Source organism: Thunnus thynnus, chromosome 11, assembly GCF_963924715.1.
Source record: "Thunnus thynnus chromosome 11, fThuThy2.1, whole genome shotgun sequence".
Classification (NCBI taxonomy): domain Eukaryota; kingdom Metazoa; phylum Chordata; class Actinopteri; order Scombriformes; family Scombridae; genus Thunnus; species Thunnus thynnus.
The window spans coordinates 8654429-8665385 of NC_089527.1; the positions used below are offsets into that span (position 1 = coordinate 8654429).

The 10957-nt window shown below is 39.2% G+C and overlaps 1 non-coding gene across 1 annotated transcript; it reads right to left on the reverse strand.

Moving 5' to 3' along the window:
* Nucleotides 1–10750: 10750 nt before the first annotated feature.
* trnas-aga (transfer RNA serine (anticodon AGA)) lies at nt 10751–10832 on the reverse strand. Its single transcript has one exon. It is a non-coding gene; the product is annotated as a tRNA-Ser (tRNA).
* Between the last annotated feature and the right edge of the window lie 125 nt (nt 10833–10957).

Here is a 10957-nt window from a genome sequence, read left to right on the forward strand (position 1 = left end):
GGGGGAATAGTTAGCCTTCCCCCTCCTACCAGCGCCTCTAAAGATCGCTAATTACCGATAACACTGTACCGAAGCATGTTTATATCTTGTTTATTTAATCCCTGAAAAAAACTGAAGCGTAAAAGTGGTTTAATGGGGGGCTGATTTTCTGAATGGGCACAGTTGTTGTTGTTGCCAGACAACCAACAGAGACTCCAGGAAGCTTTTACACTGGGTTTTTTTGTATGGATTAAACAAACAATATATTAAATGCTAATGAGTTTTAGAGGTGCTGGTAGGAGGATTTTTTTTTTACTTTTGGACTGAGCAGGCGAGCTGTTTCTTTCTATTTCCAGTCTCTGTGCTAAGCTACGCTAACTGGTTGCTGACAGTAGTTTCTTAGTTGACAGACAGATTAAAGCGGTATCGGTCTTCTCATCTATAACACTTGGCAAGAGAGCAAATAAGTGTATTTCCCAAAATGTCAAGCTATGCCTTCAAAAAGTACCTAATACAAATAACAATCTGGACCAGGAACAAAATTTTACCGCACTATGACCCAGACCGATTTTCAGCTGCCCACGGTCGCTGCAGTTAGTAAGGTTGTTGTCGAATGTAAGAGCTTGGGTTGAAAAAATAAAATGACTTGTTCAAAACGATCTGATAAAGGTTGACAATGGAACCTGTCTGTTTAACGATGACTGGACTTAGAAATATGTGTTCATTTTGCCTGAGGGCAGACGTATGTGCTGGATTTGCAATTAAACAGTGGCCACAGTGTAGAGTGGTTACGTAAAACACCACCACAACACCAAACATGACAACAACACAAAACTATCCCCGAAAACCCCAGTTGAAGTCATCACATCGAGCCTTAAGGAGAATAATTGTACATTTTCAATGATCAATGATGAAAGAGCACATGTCTCCGCCTGGCCGTCACACCTTTTTATGCCCAAGTTTAAGGACTTGGTGACACAACGCAGGTGAAACAAATATTATGTAATACACCTTTATTGGACCTTTGATACAGTGGAAATTTGATATGTGGACATCAAAGACCTTTATAGATATGTGTAACAGCTCCGTCTTTTCACCAGTTTCACCATTTAGTCAGAAATGCCCTTCCCAGATTCTCCCATGTCAACATCCAAGACTAACACCTCTTCTTGAGATAAGTCTCTCACAAGCTTCAAAGCTGTCAGGTGGAGTGGAAGTGCTATAGACACACACTCGCCCCAACCAATTTCCTTCCTCTTCGGACTCAAAAACCTAGTGTCTCTGACCCCTTCTCTATGTCACGGCTTCTCCTCGGAGACACTCTTCTGTCAACATAAAAAGTGTGACCTCTTGTCCCTAGCACTTGAACCTTGACTTTTCCCACTTTCACCCGTGGGATCGAGTGGAGGGGAATGACGCTCCCATCCTGTCATTCTTCCAACTGTCCCCCCCGCCCCCCCCCTCCTTTCCTTTCCTCTGCTCCCACTTTTCTCCATCCCTCCCTTTCCCCCTTTTCTTCCTCTCTCTCTTTAACTTATCATCTGCTTTCCTGAATTCCTCCAGTGCTCCTGATGGTCTGGTACATGTTCCACATATTCCCAGTGTTGTGTCAAGGAATGTTGTCCTTCCTTTGCCTATTTTATGAAAACACTTCCTATTTATTTAAGGGTCCTATTTGCTGTTAACTTCCCTACGGTTACATATAACAGAGTATACTATCAAAACACTTATGTCATGCACTCAAACTGTTAGAGATTGAGTTAAAATGAGCCAATGGCTGGGCATCTTTACAAGTCAGCTTGAGGAAATGGATGTATTCGCCCTCTGGAGGCCAAGACATGCAAGTGCATGATCTTTGTAAAACAGAGCTATAGCCAAGAGGAAGATTTTTTTTTACTACATTTGGAATCATGTCATATTTTGCTTGAGGTGATTATAATCAACTCTTCAATTATCCTTTGTTTTCTTTTATTGAAAGTTACAGCCACAACCTTTCTTTGTAGGAGAGATGTTTTCAAACCTTGAACTGGGTGAAGCTACTGCAACGGCAAGATCATTTCAACAAACATGCCGCTGCAAGTTGAATTGATCGAATGAGCTTTGTATTCTGGGAAACCTACCTAGAGTCACATCAAATCCTTCTTCAGCCCCGGGAGGTGCGGCAACGCTGTAACCGTTGGCTCTTGGCAAACTACTCACGTGGATGACCCATTTTCCAAGAGTGGTTGAAGAACAAGTTTTCATCTTTGTATTTATTAGGATTATTTACCTCCACATAAAAGTAAGCAGTTTCCTTTTCTTTTCAAAACAACCCAACTGGATTGATTTACTTAATGCACCAATTTACTTTATACCTTCAAATAAGAAGTTTTACTTGAACATTTTGTTTTGGATAGGAAAAGCTTCTCACACAAATAAACACTGAATCTCCTACAGATTACTTTATGTTGTTTCCCTCTATTTTTCTACCTCATGCACAACAGTTCCTACTGCTGTCTCCATCTTCCTCTGTGTAGTGTGTAAGAGTGTGTTTGATGTGGACACGAGAATGCAACTGAAACACCTTGAGGCAGAATTCATGGGGACTTTAATGATGGTTTCTCACACACACAAACAAGATGTTATACTCTACATTAGAGGAGGATGTACTCACATGGAAGCATATCCTCAGCAGGTTTACTTGCTTTTATACTGTTTTTATACTGGTGAGTCCAATATTAATGCTCCTTTCACTGAGACACTGATTTTGATCTCCTCAAACTCCTGAGGGAAATATGGGGCTCTTTATCTGTTAAATTCTCCAATAACCAGTTCGTTGCTAACTTTGTTTCCCATTTCATGTTGGGAAGATACCTGTGGTGCACAGTGGGTTAATCAGAGTTTTTTAGCTGAAAACTGCTGCCTGCTGTGTCTGCAAATAAAGTTGATGAGCTGAGATAGTGGGCTCAAAAAACAAAACATTGAGCTAAAAATCTCAGAGCAGAGAGCAACTGCAGAGGTGGGCAATACTTCTGTGTGGGTTTGTCATTTCTTCCTGTGTTTTTTTCTGTCCAACTGAAATTAAATTGCTTTTTTTGTCTACTACAGCATACATACTGTATCTGCTGTTGTCCTGTGTTCTCCTTTGAGAGAAAAAAATCTGCTTCAAATTTAAATTCTTTGATTTCATAATGGTGTCCCCTAGTTTTGCATTAATTTGATGAAATACTTTTCTCCGCCTACGTAGATGGAGATCTTATCTTGAGGCAGAGCAGATGGTCGCACTGAGCCTGATAGCATCCTGCTCCACAACACAAGAGCCACAGACTCTGAACGACCCACATTAGCTTTCCTGCTAAAGTCTTAGGGGTGCAACGGATCACAAAACTCACGGTTCGGATCATATCACGGTTTTGAGTCATGGACTGGATCATTTTTCGGATCAGCAAAAAAAACTTTGCTGTAAAACACTTAAAGGAACTTATCTTAAATATGAGTCTGCAATATGAGTCATGATACCTTCGTCCTTTAAACATGGTAGTAAATGAAACAATAGCCAACATCATCAAAACTTCATGATAACTTAGAAACATGAACACACGTCTTGTCCTGCACCTTAGCTTGTTGAACAAGCCTCCAAACAAACTTTCACTAGGGAAAAGTGCACCACTAACATCAGTTAGCTAGATAGCTAAACAGCATGTAAAAATACCTGAAAATGTCACTTTGGATCTATTAGATACTGGTTTGGTCGTTGCTCTTCAAAATCCCTGTTAGTGACACGCTGTCTGTCCATGACTTGTAGCTACAGCAGTTTGTTTAGTATGTCTCCAATGGGACATTAAATTTTGCAATTTATCAGCGGTTCATGTGTGTTGCACCGTGGGGGGCGATCTGTACGGCTCACGGATCAACTACGTTCTGTTACACCACTATAAAGTCTCCTTATCTAACAAGAACACACATCTCATCCTGCACCTTATCTTGTTGAATGAGCCACCAAATAAACACTCACCGGGGAAAAGTGCATCAGTTATCAGACTAGTTAGCTAATTAGCTGCTTAGGTGCAACACATTAAAAAACATGTAGACATACGTGAAAATGTGATTTTGGTCCCGTTAGATGCTGGTTTGGTCATTGCTCTTCAAAATCACTGTCTGTCCACGACTTCCACAGCAGTTTGTTTACTTTGTCGCCATTCATACACCATAATACTGGCACTCTTGCAGCCTGCCACCTGTTGTCAATCAAACAAGCCTCTGTCAGCCGACTGAGCCAAAATGGAGCATTTCTGATATTTCCCCGAATACCTTTTTTTTTCTTCACTTTAATAGTAGAACTACTACCAATATATTTATAAAACATATCAACATCATTTTTGATTGCAAAGAGGGGTGATTAAATGTGATCTCAGTCAGACTTTTCTTTTATTTTTGTCATTATTGGACATTCAACAGGTAAGAGGCAGGGGAAGAGAACATGCAACTAAGGTCCCCTGGCTGGAACTGAACCAGTGATGTGATGTGATGTGATGTGATGTTATGCCATTAAATCATTGTCAATATAAAATATTGATTAATTCAACTTTAACATTCCTGTGATAAAATACAAAACTAAACAACATCTTTGAGAGTCATAAATTGCAAATGTTGCTTTTATATCACCACAGGATGCATGATGTAGCAAACAAGTGGGAAGCTGAGGCTGAGGATGATTAGATACATCAGACGCATGCTTCTAAACTAATTTGGATGAGGAGGGTGCAACATTTGCTGCTAGGGCCTTTTCCCAATGTCGATGATTTATCCAGAAAATATAATTTAAGGTGTACAGTGGCTTTGTTGTTTGAAACCACAAGAGAGTCTGATCTTCCTACTTACCTGCAGGTGGTATTTCATAATAATCATGCAACTGCTTCCTCATACTTTTCTTCAGTTTTGTTCATTCCTGGTTGTGTATCTGCAAGAGACACAGCAAACAGGTTCCATGATCAGTGTTTAAATTGGACCCCTAATGCTTGTGATTACCAACAGCCGTCCCACACAGGTGGTCATACCTATGATAGTACGATGGATGCTTGACAGTATTTGATTTGTATAAGCAGCTCAGACTAGATGTCTGGCCACACAGTGGGAAGGAAGGAAGCGATGGTACCCTTTTGTCGCTAAATCAAAGGCCCCCACAGAGGGGAAAATGGCATGCTGGGACCACAACAGATGGCGATGGATCTTTAAATGACCCTTTTTCACAGACCAGTGTGTGTTAGACACACGCTCACTTAAAGGTGGCCTTGTACATTAATAGAGGGAGTGGTGTGTGTGTTTTCTGTGGTGTGCGATTTGATGCTATCAATCCCGAAGCTAATGGACCAATTTTTGAGGTGTAAAGCTCTACATGTGTACCTTCAGAATGTGAGGAAATGCCTGTTTATGTGTGAGTGTGCACTTGTTTGTTCCTGTGAGAGTATATGTTTTCATGTGTCCAACACCATCAATTTTCAAACCAATGGGCCAATTCTTGCCTGCCACAGGAGTTGAGGTGCAGTTTGTTGATTGTAAAATCAATGCGAGGGCTTGCCTGGACAGCAATTCAGGCTGATGGTTCCCAAAGTGTGGATTCCTGAAAGACAGTCACCTTCCTCCCTGCAAAAAGGTTTTGCTGTACTTTTATTAATCACCTGTACTTCTCTCCCCACCAGCGGTGATTTGCAAGGAGCTATAAAATAGAGGAAATTTTATTATTCAGTGGTATGTACATCATCTACATTTGAATGCCTTGGAAAACAAGCCTGCACGCTCAGACACGCTCTCTATAATGGTAAGGAGCTAGATGAGGAGTTATGTATTTCGTAGATAAGTGTCAGATTCCATTGCTGAGTACCTACCTGTTAGGTTCAGTAGGTGTTGTGTTGGGAATGTGCATATGGGGAATTATTTCTGTATGGATCGGTTGTTGTGTGAGGAAACTTATGCGTATTTGGCCTTTAAGGTCCCAAGGCTGTCTGAGATTTCCCACAAGACTAATTAATGTATAGTCTGTGTGTGTGAGGACTAAATTATTATACAACCAAGATCAGACTTGTCGATACATACTGTATCTCTTATTTGAGGAGACATCCCCTCCTCTTCTCTGTTGTTAAGAGCACACTTTCTGTCATCTTTATGTCACTGAATCATTTAATTGAATCATAAAACAGGGTAAGCAAGCAGTAAAAATTCACAATGCATGTGGTCCCGTAAAAACACATTTCTGTGCTCTTTACCACCAAGACGGGGGGTTGGTGGGACCTCTAGGAACTCAGTTGCATAAAAAAGAACGTTATGCATAACTGATAAGAAAATAAAGGCACTGAAAAGTTTCTGAATGTCTCTTCAGTTTTCATTTGTCTGATTGGAGTCAAACTAAAGATGTGAGGCCTGACAGGGAAGAGTGTAGAGTCGCTACCTCCTTTAGCTGTCTTTTTCCCCGCTATTTAACCAGATTTGAAAACATTCTCCACTCAAGACTTTATGAAATGTTAATGTAATGTTGTTTGTCAGGTTAAAAAGAAAGCAAAATATTCTTAGCATGTCATATTTGAAAGAAATATACTCTGCCATATTACCTTGATAAATACAACCTGGTTGATGTTTGGTGTTAGTGCAGGTGATTGTATCCTATTGGAAATAAAACCTATAAAACCAGGGTAAATGGTCAATTTGGCATTTCTATAGTGCTTTCCTTTCATGCTTTCCTCACACACACACCAGTGGCGGTGGAGAAGGTACTGGCCTGCCCACTGGGAGCAACTTTGGACACTTTGACAGATGGACAGAAGGAGCCAGAGATTGAACCACTGACATAAACCCAACATAAACCTCCCTTTTCACAGTAGACTTTTTTGACTTGTCAAAGCAGGAAAAGCACAGGTGGAATTAATCACATTAACGATGGCTGCATTGCATTTACTAAGCTTTAGCTCCAGGGTTCTGGTACTGCGCATGCTCACTCACTGACATTGCTTACTGTAATAATTATTGTAATGTTAGTATTGAAACCTGTGATTTTCCTGCTTTGAAAGGTCAGAACGTTTGCTGTGAAAAGGGTCTTGAGTTAGATTCCTACTCTGTTCTTTTCATACCACTCTTCAAAAAAAAAAAAAAAAAAATTCCATGAAATCTCACACTCACAAAGAACAGATGATAAATGAAAATGGAATTTCCTTTAAATAATGTCATTAAATTTTTGAGCTTGGGAGCTTATTCATCCTCTCCACACCTTAAACAGATAATGTTACTAAGAAACACCTTCATAAAAGAGAAAATAATAAGTAATACATTACACTTTATTTGCTGCTTTCTTATAGATTGGATTTTATTTCATTATTTTATTTTTGTTTTACACAGAAGTCACAATACTGTTTCCTTCTCATTATGAATGAAAATAATTTAAATAAACAGTGAAAGTAAAAGTATTTGCTCTTATATTAACAGATGTGGGATTGAGATCTGAGAGACTTGAGACAGCATGGACACTTTAAAATGGCCACACTGTACTGACAGTTTCATATGGAAACATAACCTTGAAAGATTAACATTAAGTTTCAAGTAGCATCCATAGAATAACACTGGTAAAGTACGTATCCACCTCTTGCAAGCTGTTACTGGTTTGAGCTCAGTCAACCTACACTTTGCTCTGTTTAAACATGATCATGCAAATCCAAGTAATAGCAGTGAATGGTAGAGTACACCCTCAGATGCAGACATGACAAATGACACCACATGTTGTCTGCATGTGACTTCTGTCATTCCTGTAAACAAGGTGAGATTTCCTTTTTTTTCTGGCAGATAACAGCCTAGTTGACAATATATGATGTAGTCTAGTTTTAGTAGCTTACCGGAGTATGTTACTACATATTGTAAAAGAAACTGTGGATGAGTGGGTAAAACGTTTCTGAAGTGAAAGCTCAATCCACTGTGGGGTGATCTTGTTGTCCATTAATGATGGCATCCACCACATTCCTTAACCTCAGATGAAAGCAGATACTCAGACATTCACAGAAATTTCCTTCCTGCTCCTCCCTGGCCTCGGGCCCACTGGATCTGAGCCGAAACCAGCAGGAGAGGACAGGAAACTGACAGGATTACAGTGACTGGGTCTGCTGGGTACTATGAAGGCACACAGATGTATACAAACAGGGGTGTGCCCAGGGGTTGAAGTACAGGGGATTTTGACTTTTTGTTTTTTTAATTTGGAGGAGGGATAGGGGACACTAGACATTCTCCTTTTGGGAGTTTAATGTAAATCTGTCCTCCCTCTTTCTAATCGGTTAAGAGAGGTCAAGTACAAGGCTGCCGCCCCGGGTGAGAAGAGGAAAAAAAGAGGTGCCCTCAGGGTGTTAACTTCAGATTCATCACATTACATAAAGAAGTGTGGATTACTGTTAGCATGAATGCATAATTGTCTCAATTTTCAGTGATAAACTTGGCAAGGTTGAGCTGACTTTGTTAAGTGTTTGAGGTTAATGAAACACATGGGTTCTATGCTTCAGACAAAGAAACATACATACCTGTACTGTATCCTACCAGTCCATTAAAAACCAGACTGGGAAAATCTTTGAGTCTGCCAGAGTGACCCGGGGGTGAACCAGAGCCCAATTCCACCTGAGAACTTCATGCATGTGAACTATGAAACTAATTAGTATAGTCTTGTCTCTCATACTAATAATGAGACTTTGATGTTTTTCAAAAGCACTTTCATATTGCGTGCATCAACTCAATCTGTGAATGAGTGGCTCTGAGGTGGTGTTAATAGTGAGTACCAAGCTACTGAAAAGAATGTAGTGTTTTTTTTTGGTAAAAAAGTAAAAATAGCAATAACACAAGTTAAAGGCCTGTATTTGAAATGTTATATAGTCTCAGTAAAAGTGCAGAACTATCATCAACACAATGTATTTAAGTTTCAAAAGTAAACATGCAAAGGTCCTTTTCATATTTTTATAATTTTATACCCTTTCATATACTATTTCATACAATTATTATTGATTCATTGACATGTAAGAGACATTGTAATGGTTTAGGAGCCAATTATAACTTCTTTATATAATGATATACTGAACTACAGAGAGTAAATACTTCTTTGTTACTTTCCACCTCTGTAACCTGAGGCCATTTGCCATTGGACTCACTTTTAAATGCTGAATTTTAAATGCTGGATTTTGGAAAAAGTATTGGTTTTATAATGTTAATTTAGTTTATTTGTTTTTATGTTCATGAAATAATCTATCCCAGTTTCTGTCCACTGTAACAAACACAGTGGTGGAAAACGTGTTCAGAAAAAAGTAGCAATACAACAATGTAAAAATACTCAAACATAAAAGTCCCATTTTCAAAATCTTAGTAAAAGTAAAAGTATTTTGCTGCCAAACAGAACAACAGTAAAATGTAGTTAAAGTATCAAATGTACAGCTGTCAGTGTAATATTATTATGTACTATCAGGTTATTATTAGTGATGTATTACTGTGTAAGCAGCATTTTAATAGCAGGTAGTTTACTGTTTCCAAGGGCTACTTTATATACGGTTGGGTGGTTTAATGCATAACAAAGCATCATAATCTATAAAATGATCACGTTTTGTTGTATATGTAAAATCTTCAAAGTAATTTCTAACTATAGCCTGTAAATAAATGTATATTGTTGAGTGAACTATAATAAAGTAAAGAAAAAATTGAAGAAAAATTGAACTCATTCCTGTACTTGTACTCAATATAAGCACAAACTACAGGCTACAGCACTTAGTTAAATTCCACCAATGAATAAACAGGAACCACCCTGTTTATACTACAGGATTTCTAGCTGATTGAGTCACCTTTGAGCTTGGGCAGTACACACATAACACACCTCCACCAGAAAATCACCATTAACACACAAGGACATGACACTGACAGTTACGTCTTTGGATGTGAAAGAGGAATCTGTACATGAGAGAAATAACATTATTTGTTTAAATCCTCCTCTGGTGTATTTTTGGCATTTTAAAGATATTTCATATTTTTCTGAGTCATTTCCTGACAATGTTGATCACTGTTCACCAAATATTTTTTGATAAACAACTTAATTTTGCGCCCAAAGTTCAGAAACAGAAACTGTTGCTAAAACGGAATAATGACGTGCTGCAGTCTTACCTCATCCTCCAAAAATCCCTGGGTTTATGTGAGCGTCACACAGGCTGCTGATACAGTATCAGGCGCCTGTGTTTCAAACTGAATACTTATTGCAGACGTGCCGCAACAACAGATAAATGCTTAAATATACTTAACATAATTAATTTAAATGAAACACTCTCCAACCAAAAATCGACACAGAAAATAACATTTAAAGCAGGAAAGTCAGTAAATCAGTCTGAGGAGGAAAATTTACGGACATTTACTACAAAATAAAGCAAAATTGCTGAGGATAGATGATCCATCAATAAAGAAGCCACTCTGTCTTACTGACATGTAAGCTATACTGCTAATGCTGTAGTAAGTGGTCAGGTTAGGCTATAATATCACTACCATTACGACACATCACCAGTGTGCTAGAGTGGCACTCTGGTTGCCATGGTAACGGATTACATCCGACTATTACACAGAAGCCTGAACGTTAACTGTGAAACAGGAAGTAACGCTGGTCTGGCTGGAGCGGGGGCTTTGTAACTGTTGGATGATTGCGTCTCATGTTGCGTATTTAACATTCATCCTGTTGTCTGTTCATGAATGGCTGCTACAGACTCATTGAATCCAGTGTCAAGTAGTTGTGAAAACGAAACCTCGTTGTCGGCAGGATTCGAACCTGCGCGGGGAGACCCCAATGGATTTCTAGTCCATCGCCTTAACCACTCGGCCACGACAACTGCTTCCCTTAGTTTTATGGACAAATTTGTGTCAATGTAATTAATCGTAGTTGCACGGTGGCTGACTGTTGTTAGACGTGGTACATTCATGGCAAACCTATTGCTCTCATTAAGCCGGTAGTGTG